Source organism: Bemisia tabaci, chromosome 6 (genome assembly GCF_918797505.1).
Source record: "Bemisia tabaci chromosome 6, PGI_BMITA_v3".
Lineage (NCBI taxonomy): Eukaryota > Metazoa > Arthropoda > Insecta > Hemiptera > Aleyrodidae > Bemisia > Bemisia tabaci.
The window spans coordinates 36,371,416-36,384,468 of record NC_092798.1 but is presented as its reverse complement, the minus strand read 5'-3'; the positions used below and the strand labels follow the sequence as shown (position 1 = coordinate 36,384,468).

At 38.6% G+C, this 13,053-nt stretch overlaps 1 protein-coding gene across 2 annotated transcripts in view; it reads right to left on the bottom strand.

Moving 5' to 3' along the window:
• The window catches only part of LOC109042985 (growth/differentiation factor 8), a 62,973-nt gene that overhangs the window by 39,714 nt on the left and 10,206 nt on the right, over positions 1-13,053 (bottom strand). The window contains exon 1 of one of the 2 annotated variants that reach the window (XM_019059991.2): positions 5,838-6,586. The exons of the other annotated variant lie outside the window; for it this stretch is intronic. The gene's annotated coding sequence lies outside the window, so the exon portion shown is untranslated. Of the gene's footprint in view, positions 1-5,837; positions 6,587-13,053 lie in introns of those variants that run through there. 2 annotated transcript variants of the gene reach the window in all.

The window sequence follows — 13,053 nt, the reverse complement described above, 5'->3', positions numbered from 1 at the left end:
GACTGGTCCTGGAGCTAATTATGTTTGGCTCTTTTGCTGAGATGAGCATAATTCTGAAACACATCTCAAAACATAAGTCAGTGCGTTATTCACACTGACCTTTGTTTTGTTTTAGGGCCTATAGTTAGAGCTGACTTGCTCCTTAGCAGTCCTCTTTCTTTGTTTTTCTTTTAAAAAAAGAAAAAGAAGAGGAAACAAAATATGTAGTAAGTTCATGTAGGAACATACAGCCTTTTTAGACACCTTGAAATCAAGGGGAAATTTATTTTCAACTAACACGTTTTTTAAACCTGCTAGCAATAATTTTGACTACCTAAAAATTAGAAGGGGTTTTGTGCGCTGTTAATGACAATGCGGGCAGAATTATGTAACAAAACAGCGAACAATATGTGGTATTTGGAAGTTGTTATCTATTTTTCCTCCTTCGCACATCAAATTTTAACAGTCACTACTTTTTATTACCTCTGAAGCTACCATACAAAAGCGTCATCACAACGGTTGATGAACATTTGAGTCCCCTCCCCTCGCTCTGTCTTCCTCGTTGTTCCTTCATTGAAAATTGCATCAAAAATTGACGCCGATTTACAATGTTTCAAACTACTGAACGATTATCATCCGTGGTGTTACTTATCCCGAAATTTTTTATAAGTTTAACATTACCTTTGCGAATCAAAACCTACTCGTCGTTGGCTCAAAAATGAAAAGCTTTTGAAAAATATCCTTTACTCAAATGCCGTCATTTCGTCTCAGCTTCAACAAAATCGCTCTCCTAAAAACTTCGATCCGAATACTGAAGTCTTCTGTCCGACGGTCAGTCAAAATTGCTGGGTTTTTTTCTTCTTTTTTTATCTCTCTTAATTTAAAATTACTTCGTAATCACTCAAGTGCTTCATCTATTCTGGTCTTGGAGTAAAAGTCTGGCTCTCCTTTGAGTGACAGATGATTCAAACTTCCATGTGCTAAGTATAATTGAGTCATAACTTTTAGGTTTGCGGGTCCATGAACCTCAGGTTAAGAACCTTCAGTCTAGACACACTCATATGACTCAGCATCTCAGCATCCCTCGGAATTTATGTTGCTTACTTTTTGAAACATTAGACCACTCCAGCAGTAACTTACATATGCCGTTTTAAACGGATAACTTCGGCACTCAATTTTACCAACAGTCTCGTGTTTCACCAGGCTATATAGGCCCCCTCGAGTGCGCAGGTGCGATTTTTGTTACATATTTTGGTCATTAATTTGAAAATTAAGGAGAAAGTTTATCAAACTTATCCCGATCCAATTCTGAACTGATCCAAATTTAAATGAATAATGTAGGATTCGTTTGCAATGTCTACATGAATCTCAACACGAATGAAACTGTATTCCCATCAACTTTACAATTTTCCAAGATACTATCATTTTAAAATATTCAACTAGATATTTCTATGTCGAAAGAGTGAAGGATCTTTTAATTAGAATATGAGTAAAACTTAAAAGAAATGGAGCTTTTTTCTGTTCTTCACAAGATTACTGAACTTCCATCTCTTCTCTGATGCATCTCAATTATGTTTCTTATTTTCGTCGACTTTGAAACTTTTGGTAAAGTCCTTCAAGTCGGGAGCTTTAATTTATTATTTTTTTGTTCATAATACTAGATATTACATAGACTCAGCAGGTGGGAGGGGGATTTTGAGTATTCCTGTGGACGTTTACAGAATAAGAAATTAAAACGCTCACGATTTACCTAAGAAAATACTGACGTTTTAAGCGTTTTCTGTGCCAAAATATTCATCAAACATTCTCTTACACAATGATATTAACATCCAAATTCTTAATGTTTTGGCCCTCACTATTAATGGTCGTTAATAGCGCGCTTCCTTGAACCGCAGACTATTCTTCCTCACTCCTAAGTTTATGCAAATACGTTTTCCTTTCTGCCACAGCCAATCATTTTTTAAGAGTAGCTGATGAGATAATCTCACCATAAAGTCATTAAAGTTGCCTTATGGATCTCAAACTTCAGTCTTAATCAGCCAATCTACCGTGAACACTTCCTAATGACGCAGAAAGGACCGCTGCCTGAACTAATGACCCCTTAAAGGCTGTTTTGGTCTGATCGTCGAAGTGAGAGCAACTACGATGCGAAGCGCACCTTGGTCCGCCTTCAATTCCCAGCATAGGCAAAACGAGATCCTAGGCGTTAATATAGTTGTATCCTCAGAAATTAACCACCAAGCTTCTTGCTTTTACAAAACATCAACGCCTATTCCAGGCGTGGTTGTTCTCTCGCCCTTAAAATGGTATCCGTGTAAAGATAGGAGCTATTCGCACAACGTGACTTACAGTTTTCAGAGGAAACTGTTCTTGAATTGTTAGGAGGCTTTATCTTTCAAAATTGAAACTGATCATCTGAGTGTAAATCCAAGAATTTGAAGTCATGGCCTTTTCACAGACAAAGCATAAAATACGAATGGATATAGTTTGTCCCGCTCACTATTCAATCTACCAAATAGTGAAGTTACCAATTTTTATAGTAAAATTACCTATCTCAAAGTTACCAAGTTTAATGGCAGTTACCGATTACCAGAGATTCCTGATGGTTTTACTAAGTTCGGTGAGCAAAAGTCGGAAAAATGTCCAAAACAGGAACAAGTAACCAAAAAACGGTATGGTAACCAGGAGCTCCCATTAATTTTCACGTTTTTTGGATAGATTTTGTATATTATTTTCCTACAATTTGGCCACAAGCACGCGAGACCCAAAACATGGTTCGAAGAGTTGAAAGACGGTGAAATAAACAAAACTCTTCAAAGCGCAGATTAATTGCCGTATTTCTATCAAACAGAACTATGTGCATTATGACGTGAGCCCTGTTACGCACATATTCATATGGGTCTCAGGGCTCATGTCTTAATGCACATAGTTCCGTTTGGCAGAAATACGTCCAATTATAAGATGTCAACTTTTAGAGTTCCATCGACATTTCGACCGGCAACATTTTTAATTTTCAAAAAGGGGAAAAGGTCTAAGAAAATTTCACTGAAAATTGAATTAAGTCTGATTTGACTCCCGAAGGTCTTGTTCAGCACATAACAAGCTTCACGCATCGAAAGACATGAGAACGAAGAAAAATTATCGCATTTGCAACCGGCATAGGAGAAAAAGTGTCAGGCGGCTAAATTAATCGATATTTAAATCCAGTCAATCTGAGATCGAGAATTTTAAGAGGGCATGGCAATGAGAAATGAGGTTTGATGTTTCAAATTAGATGGCTATTCGGAAGTTGGCGCCTTCCGATTTCACGAGCCAGTTATTTCCAGATAGGTATCTGATTAATCGAAGTATTATGATCTCACCAATGAAAACAGGTGTAAAGCATGAAGGTAGACAAATCCTTTAACAGCTCAGGTTAATTTGCTCTATATTTAATGGCGGAATGCTTGCACGGGTTTCTAAACGACGCTCAGTATGTATTATGCTATTGGATTTCTCTTACAACTTGAAAAAACATTACGAAAAACATTGCGATCAAGTTTAAACAACATAACGACGGTAAGAATGCAAAAACGAAAACGTGTATCTTTTTGCCAGTTTCTCAAAATCCCCGCTCCTAATTTATTTTTTGAAAAGAGAGCAAAGCATCATCACTTTTGCTCTGAACTTTCTCGGAATATTCTTCACACGACGAAGAAAAATTACGGAGGTTCCCAATAAATGACGTCGAATATTTTTCCGTTTCAGAAGTAAATCATGACAGGAAACCAGCAGCGTCGCAAACCGAGATACGTGCATTTTGCGATTTCATCGTTGATAAATAATTTAGAAAACTTGATATTTGGAATCAGTTCGATCATGTTGACCAGTTTAGCGGGAGGGAACCATTATTGTTAATTCATCGAAATAAAAAATGATTTTTTAATATTATCTCCTGACCAAAGGGGATCTTTTAGACGTATAATCGGTGTACCTGGCTCCTAATAATGAACTTGGTTCGTTTTCTGTTCCTTTTGAAGCCACTATTAAAATGAGTTGATCTTATTGCAAACTGTAAGCTTCGTAAAAATGAATGCAAGTTGAATTTAAGTAGCGCCAATGTCTTCAAAGTACCTAGAAGCTTATTAACTGCGGGTTGAAAATTACTTAATGCGGGGAACTATGTGAATTAATTTATCTTCATACACCTTTTTTATTTGAATTCTCCCATCTGAAAATACGTGGATGACATGCATAAGAGGAGCCGTTATTGGCATTAAATTAAACACACATAGCCATTGGTGTTAACACCATAGCCTGCATAGTTCAGGATATTTCATTAAAAGTTAAAATTTCCACGATACAAAAGCTGGACCCGGCAAGAATCTCACCACTGAATCACGCTCATGCGAAAACACTTCCGGCTTAGAATGTGTGTTGTACATGTTTACCTTAACCAATGACGAAAGTTCAAAGCCGCGTATCTCGGTTGCGATGTTTCGAAATGTCCGCTTTCATTTTGCTTTTTAGCGGAGGGAAAGAGCAGCTATATTTTTGAAGGTTTTTTTAATATTTCTTCAAACTGAGGGAAATAATCACGGAAATATTCGGAAAGTACATTGGTTTGTTTTTCAACGAAAAAATGGTGCATAACTGTGAGTTGAGGGGGTAGTTCTGTGCGTGCAAACGAGAAAAAGTCCCTCGGAGGTTCCTGGAGGAAAATTTATCGACAGGTCTATTAATATAAAATAGCGGTAAAAAATTTAGGATTTGAGTTGCCTGATTTGACAATTTCAAAAATGAAAATTGAAGGCATTTTTTTTTTCAATTTTTCATCAATAAAAAGTGTTGCAGTGCATTTCAATCGCACAAGTTTGTGCTCCGAAAATGGCGAATGAAAACTTTATAAAGCTTCATCTCAAGAGACTTTCTTACACAACTTTAAACCGTTGTAAATCTAACTTGCCTTAGACATTTCAGGATTTTGCTTGAGCAAAAATGTCTGTAAAACACTTCTATGTGCAAAATCTTAGTGAAAAGCACCAAAAAATCCATTTTAAGGGCTTCTACATTAGGTCGTTTTTTCTTGTGTCACATTCTGCCCTCTTGAGGTATGGCCTAGAGCTAACACTACTACTACTATCATTGAAAGGACATCCAACCCACGGATCTTGATTGCGGCGTTTGACAATTTCCGTTCGTATTTTCTTTTATTTTTTTTTTTAAAAAAAATCATATTTTTTGACGTAAGTGCGTATCAGAGAATTTACAAAGAATATTCTTGGGAAAACAATGAGGAATGATACGATTTTGTTTCTTCTTTTTCTTGAAAAATCAATGGCTTTTTCAAAAGAAGAGAATTTGACAACGTCGGAAACCGAGATTTGTTGTTTGATAGATTCGCTATCATCATGTACGCAAAGAAGTTTCACGGTATACAACATCAATAATGCTGCATGAAAAATTTGTTTCCAAAATACTAAGTTTTTTAGTTGTATTTCCTATGAGAGTATAAATACATAATGCAGTTACGGGAGATCTAGAAGATTTTGAAATTTCAGACATGGCGTATCTGACGCTATACCCCAAAATCACTATTAGACCTCAAAATGGACATAAATATCTCACCAATATATTTGGTTTTTTTTTTAAACTTATCAGGAAAAAATGTTACACTCGGTACCAGAATTTTCAAATTTCAATAATGACTCCCTGAGAGAGGAGAGCAAGTGTCTTGTATTTAAGTGTATAGCTTGTTTGCTCACACTTTTTTTATTGGCACCGGGAGCAGATTTTATAAATAAATATAAAAGCATACAATTTTGTCTTGAACCAAACATGAGGGAAGAATGCATGAGTGTAAAAGAGAGATGAATCACCTTGAAAGCCGGCTAAACTGCGACTCACTTGAGGAACTCATTTGAGAACTTCCAGTGGAGAAACCAGAAATATTCACGAAAAATATACATATTTCGAAGGGAAGAAATCACAATTTTTTAAGAAATCGAAACAACTAGATACGCTCCGAGTGAGATGGACAAAGGGAACACAAGACCGGACGTTCACCTAAGTACCGAAAGTTTTACGACGGTGAAAATTGGCGCACACCTTTTTTTTTATTATTAACCACTGAGCGAGAGTCAAACAACTTGGCTTAACGCTAACGAAACAGTCTTAACCAAACGGACATCGAAAGAGCATCGAAAAAAATTCCGCTATGAGAGAGGATTGTTCGTGATTAAGATCGGAAACAAGTAAATTTTAAAAGATATAAATGCATAACAAGGAGACTAAAACAACGGAATTTTCTCGGAGGAAAAAAAAAAATCACAAATTTCCCGAAATTCGCAGGGCGGCGATTTTACACCGCGGAAAATGAGGGACCGGACTGTCGCCGGGGTATCACAGATGGAACCGCAGATTGCTTTTGAACTCGGTGGGTCGGAGTGAGGAACGAGTGGGTTTCGATAAATTCGAAAAAAGAAAAAAAAACGGGGGAAGGGGGATTATGCTGGGAGAATTTGGGGCGCGCGTTCGCGTGTAGGTGCGTGCAAGTTTCGAGGAGAACAAAGTGCAACTGGGTAGTGGATACTTCTCGGTAGCCGGTCCCGAGTACTGGGAAAGTACTGGAGGGAGAGACTACTAATAAGTATCGCATGCACTACCAAAAGATATTCCCGCTTCCCCTCGGGTTGTCCGATGGCTCCAAATCGAAGCGATGGATCGTTCCCCGGCGCGCCTTTGACCCTCCGAGGATAATCGAATCGGGAGCGATATATCGCAGCCGCTGCCGGCGCCGCGTCTGATCTTTCCCGCCGATCGCACCGCACCGGCCGGCACAGCGACAAGTCGGCGTACGGTGCTTCGGTCGGAAGGTGGTACCTTCCTCGATCGATTCTCGATGCTCCTTTGATCCATCGATTCTGTTACGCCAAGACCTAATAATTAAACATCGATCATGCACCGTTTGGACTGCATTTTGCGATAAGGAGCTATCATTTTTAAGGATAAGGATAATTTTGCACCGAAAAAAAGTGAAGTTTATTTATCATTCTGAATATACAAAAAGAGTGCGAGAACTTAAAAAATTCTGAATAACCCACTACAGAAGTTACCTGAGCCACGCTAAGATGTAAAATAACTGCTGTGGCGGGTAAAACAGCATTTTATAAGCTCTCGCTTATTTTTTTTTACATCCAAAATGTCAAGTCAACTTCACTTTTTGTTCGGTGTAGTTTCTCCGTTCAGATAGGTGCTTTTATCGATGAGCTAGAGAAAGTAATTTTTTATTGCCAAATGTAATCAATTTCGTCGTTTTCTATAAAAAAGCAAACGTAAATCCTTATCTAAGTTGTAAAATTTACACCCGCAAATCGTAATTATATTCCGAAACAGTTAGGAAATTACCATTGTAAAATTCCCTCTTTTGCCTACAGGTGTAGGCAAATTTCAGCAAAAGTGTGGGAAAAAATGTCTTGACAATTTTTAATTTGAAAAAGTTCATCATTGAGGTGAATGTCGCGACCTTGGAATAGAATTCCGTTCTTTCGTCAAAAAAACGACGATTTCTTTAATATGTGACCGTTCATGTACGAAAAGTACCCTGAGTGCAGCGAGAAAAATTGTCACTTGAAAAATCTGATCCTAGGATTTTGACGTAAAATTCTCTGTCTCCTCTCGAAGAATAAACTGCGAGCGATTTAGTTTACTTTATTGCCAAGAAACTGGGGTAAAATACCATAGTAATCCAACAATATTTTACCGTAAGCATGGCAGAACAGAATTTTCAGTACCTCATTCTCGGAACCAAAGTTTTTCAACTAAAAATGTTTTTTATATTTCTTTTTTTTTTACAAAAATGATTTTGAGATACTTTGGAAAGGAGCAACATTATTTCACGAAAGGTGAGATTGCGGTTTTAGCTACATTTGTTTTTTTTTTTAAAAAAAAAAAAAATATTTCAAAATTTTGTAGTTTTTAAAAATATATTCCGTTCGTAGAAATTTTACACAAATAGATTTATTGTATACACACTTACGCTTTAGAACGCATCCGATTTCCCATCTCCGAGGTCTCCATCGCTGACCCCTCTCAAGGGAAGAGTACCTAATTTGTTTCTAATTTTCACTGATTAGTTAGGGATCAATTAGCCTCATCAAAAATTCCTACTTTCCTTACTTAGGAGGTATCTCTTTGTCTTTCTAAACGTTCTAGCAAATTAGCTACAGACTACACAAGACTGGATGTTTGGATTTTCAGATACCCCAACCCTACGTGCTTGCGACTTTCAGGGGTACAAGCTAGGGATAGAAACATGTAATTTCCATGAATTGAATCAGTCATTGAAACCTTGAAATGGTTCAACAAGTATGAGCTATCATTGCGATGACACTAATATACTGAAAATGCATTATTAGAGTCTGGACATAAGCAGCATAACGCACCACTGACCTCATGCCTTGTAAACACCGCCGTATATCTTTCTTTGCGATGCAATATTTATGCTTACTGCGGATTCCTTTGAGCTTTTTGTGGGATGAGAACTGTGGTTTATCAAAAATATCAGAGGTTATCACAAACCTGTATGGAGAGACATAACAGTGCATATTTTAAATTACACACACTCTTTCTATTTAAATCCTCTGGGAGACAGCAGAAGCAAAAAATCTATTTAAATATTGTTCAGAGATAAAATTTTTGTAATTTTAGCACCAGTATTTGGTTTTTCACTAAATTTATACGTCTAAGGTATGAGTAAATCAAATTCAGAGATTATAATGAGAAACAAGGATGTCATATCAAAGATTCTCAATACTTTCACCATCTAGCAAATCAAAATGCCAGTGTGTTGCAAAATGCCAAAATAACAAATCGAAGGCAAGTGGCATGCCAGGGGCATCGAAGGGGATGCCATTCAGGATAGTGCAAGAAATGATGGAGGGGCACCCTACACACGGAGGTTTAAGCATCAGTTTCTAATAACTCAGTTATCCTCCAGTGATGATTTTTGCAAGATGGCAACACAGTTTTTCCTCAATTTAAATGTATGCAAAATAATCGATTCTAAGTGAGGCAGGCTGTCTTACTTAGATCGATATTTATAACGCATTGATTTGGAAGGCAAACGGTGTTGCCATTCTGCAAAAATCACCAACTAAGGATAGTCGAAATGTTGGAAACCGATGCATTCTTTTCTAGGATACCCGGGTGCCCTTCCGTCATTTCCAGGACCATCCTGAATGGCGACCCTTTCGATGTCACTGTCATACCTTCCACACCCCATCCCTTACACGAAAAATTTTGCATTCATCTACTTTTAATGCAAAATGTAATCAGATTCGTCGTTTTCCATAAAAGAGCAAACGTATGTCTATATTAACACCCGAAACTCGGAAACAGTCGTGAAATTATGGATTTGAAATTCTCTTTTTTGCTTACAAGTTGCAGGCAAAATTCAGCAAAAGTTTGGTAGTAATTTTCGTGACCATTTTTGAGTAAGGTAAATTGAGTAATTGAAGGTAAATTGACGGGTCAATCTTTTAGGTGCAATATTAATTGTGTCATCTTCAGATTCAGATTCAGTTATCAGATGCTTTCCTTTCTAGGATACCCGGGTGCCCTTCCATCATTTTCAGGACCGTTCTGAATGGCGTCCCTTTCGATGCCCCTGTCATACCTCCCACACCCCACCCCCTACACGAAAAATTCCCCATTTTCAAGGCGGATTACAGGAAACTGTAAAATTTGTGTTTCGAAACTCATTTCAAAAATCAGGGGAAAGTGCCGACCGAGTCGGCAACGCCGGGAGAAAGGTCGAAAAGGCAAGACGAGGACGAAAGACGGCAGAAGAAGGGCGAGAGAGGGAAAGAGGTGATGCTCCAGCGCCACGACAGTGCGAACGCAACGCTGCTTATGCTTAGAAAAAACCGCGTATCCGTACTGTATTTCCCCGAGGCGTTGCGCGGTTCTCGCCTAGCGCGACGGAACGTAAGCCGGGGACGATTTTCAGCCGTGCGTTCGTTTCGTTGCGTTCATGCAATATTCATCGGAGCCGAGTTGGTCGCCGAGACAATGCCCGGGTCCTCCTAATCTACCGCTCTGAGGAAAAAAGCCGCAAGAGCATTCAAAAGTTGCGACAAGTATTCCGCCAAAATATTTATTTTTGAGAAAAGTTACGAATATGTTTTCTCGACATTTTCACAGCCTTTAAAGTAAATTGCGAACGGGATTCTCTGGAAAATCGGGTGAGAAACATTCAAAAGCTTCCCTCAAAATTAACGTGTTTTCGGATGAAACTTGACAACGCCTGGAGGCTCATACGTCGTTCTTACATAGCGCGGCGGTAATGATCCGAGGGCGAGGATGTAACGTGAATCACTTGCAAAAGGTGAACTTGAGTGGGTAGAAAACAGCTGTACGCGAAATATGGGGCACACACTCCGCTGCCGCCGCCCCCCCTCCCCCTTCCCCCCGCGGGCCACGCGAAAAAAGGACGGGCGAATTTCACTTGGTAACAATCGGCAATCCGTCCGGTCGGTTGTCTCATCGTGGGCTCGACCGACTGACGTGACGTGCGATAGGTATCGACTTATTTCCGTTGGAGGCGCCGAGAGAGGTTATGTTCATCGCTCGGAGCGAATTCGATACATTGACGGAAACGCGCATCACTGCGTTACCTCAAAATGTATGTTCCTAGTTTCTTTTTAAGATACTTTTAATGGGTTTTTTTCTCATTCATTGGCGGATCCAGCAATTTGGCAACACCGGATTTCCTCCATTTAAACCTACGGAAAAGTATCGATTCTTGGAGGGGCCAGGTGCTCCGACGAGAATGGATTATTTAGCATAGGTTTAAATGAAGGAAATCCGTTGTTGCCAAATTGCTGGACCCGCCTCTGTTCTGATTCCTGCCTTTCTCTTTTCCTTTCTTTTTTTTTGGCAAATTTTCTTCACCCACTCTAAAACATGTGGAAAGTGGCACCGAAAAAAAAGTGAAGTTGATTTAACTTCCCGGATGTAAAGAAAGTGTGCGAGAGAACTTATAAACTGCTGAATTACCCGCTATACCTAGCAGGAAGCAGGTACTTCAGCAATGCCAAAATGTAAAACTAACTGCTGCGGCGGGTAATTTAGCATTTCATAAGTTCTCGCACACATTTGTATATCCAGAATGTTACATCAACTTCATTTTTCTCGGTGAGTTTAATATTATATATTAATATATAATATATCCTTGTGAAGTCTTTTATCATTATTCATTCTAAAACACTCAAAAATAAACAATTCCGAAGAGATTTTTTGACCGGTGTCATTTTTCAAACAATACACAATAATTGAACTTTTTTAAGACGTGGTGATGGAGATATGCTATTTTCGACTGTAACCGTCAATGGTCAATTACTACTCAATCAACTACTGATCATCCAGTTTAAAAAGAAAATAGTCCGGTTGAGCCTACATAACTCAGGTAGTCAAGATTCGGCGGCAGTGTCAAGTGACGACGGTACTAAGTAAGTGTAAATCGAAATATGTCGATTAATAATCGAAGTTCGATTGCCATCCAATAGAGTCCTCGATAGTGTCGGTTCAGCCACGTGTCATCCGGCTTATTTTGTCCCAAATTCGAGTCGGCCTCTCCCCGCGTTCTCACTTGAACTTGATTTTTTGAACACATCAGCATTCGTCAAAGATCTCTTACAGACTTTTTATTTTTAAAAAACAGAAAAAAAGATCTCCCGTCTACTGAAGAACTTTAATGCATTATACATATTTTTTTTAATATCTCCATTCGTGAAGCAATCATGTCTAGTTAATAATCTAACATACATAAAAAGGGCCTTTCCTCCAGCACTTAAACACATTTTTCAATTATGGCGGTCCTGATTCGTAGTGGTGCGTGTTTAAGACTGACTCTTATTCAAATCCTTAATTTTTCGAAAATTCTCGAAGAAATTTGAATTTTTTCCCAATACACCGTCTTGTTATTGGAAAGCTGTATAATGTGAGTATTTGACGATTCATTAAGAATGAGCTCTAAATTATATGAAAGGGATAAATAAATAAAACACCCCATGATCTCTCAATCTAGTGCCCTAGAATGAAGGAAAAAAACGGTGGAAATAACTTCCCATACTCCCTATTTCAAAGAATCTGATTTAATGAAAATAATCCTAAACAAGTCAAACGAAATCATTATGAATTGTGAAAACACTAAAAATCTTAAGAATCATCAGGTTAAGCTAACCTGCTAACACTCTACATGCATGATATTTCTAAAGAAAGAAAAACCTGTTTGGGAGGAAAATAGGTTCCAGCGGACTGACTTTTGAAATCGATCTACAAAGCGATGAATGAAGAAGACAATTGGCAAATGGAGCGATCCGATTGGTTGAAGCGTATGGTTTCTGTAGACTAAGACGGACCATGACGGACCAGCCACGGTGTTGCCATTATTTAGTTTATGCCTTACACCCCTGGTAAAAATTGGCGATAAGAGCTGCGTTTCAAAATACCATAGGAATTCTTATAGCCGGCTAAAGAAGGCTACAGAAAATCATATAGCTGGCTGTAGAATGCGGAGAAAATCATACGGCCGGGCTATTCGAAGCGATAAAATATTATGCAGCCGGACTATAGTTCTTATTGCCTGGCTGTTGGTTTTTCTCCATCGATTATAAAAGGCTATAAAGAATTGTGTAGAAATTCGTGTGCTTTGGAAATCATTAAGTTTGTTACGGAACCACCTTAATATTTACAAAACACACATTATATTTTCCTTTAATACATATTTTTTTTTCATCGATTAAAATGAGAACAATCCTTACAGGATGTGCAAACATTTCAAAATCATGAGTTGAATAACGCTGACTCCGCCAGATTAAATATTACAGCCTAACACAAAGCGAAGCGGAGCGGTGACGCACTGGCGCCTACAAACCTGACAGGGATTTTTCACGCATTGCGCAACGCGTGAAGTATCCCTGTTAGGTTTGTAGGCGCCAAAGCGCGTTTCGCGCTAGCTGCCCGCCTGCCGCGCCGCAGCGTGCCACGGCGCTTGAAGCAACTATTTCACACCAGAGGTATTGCACAGTATCA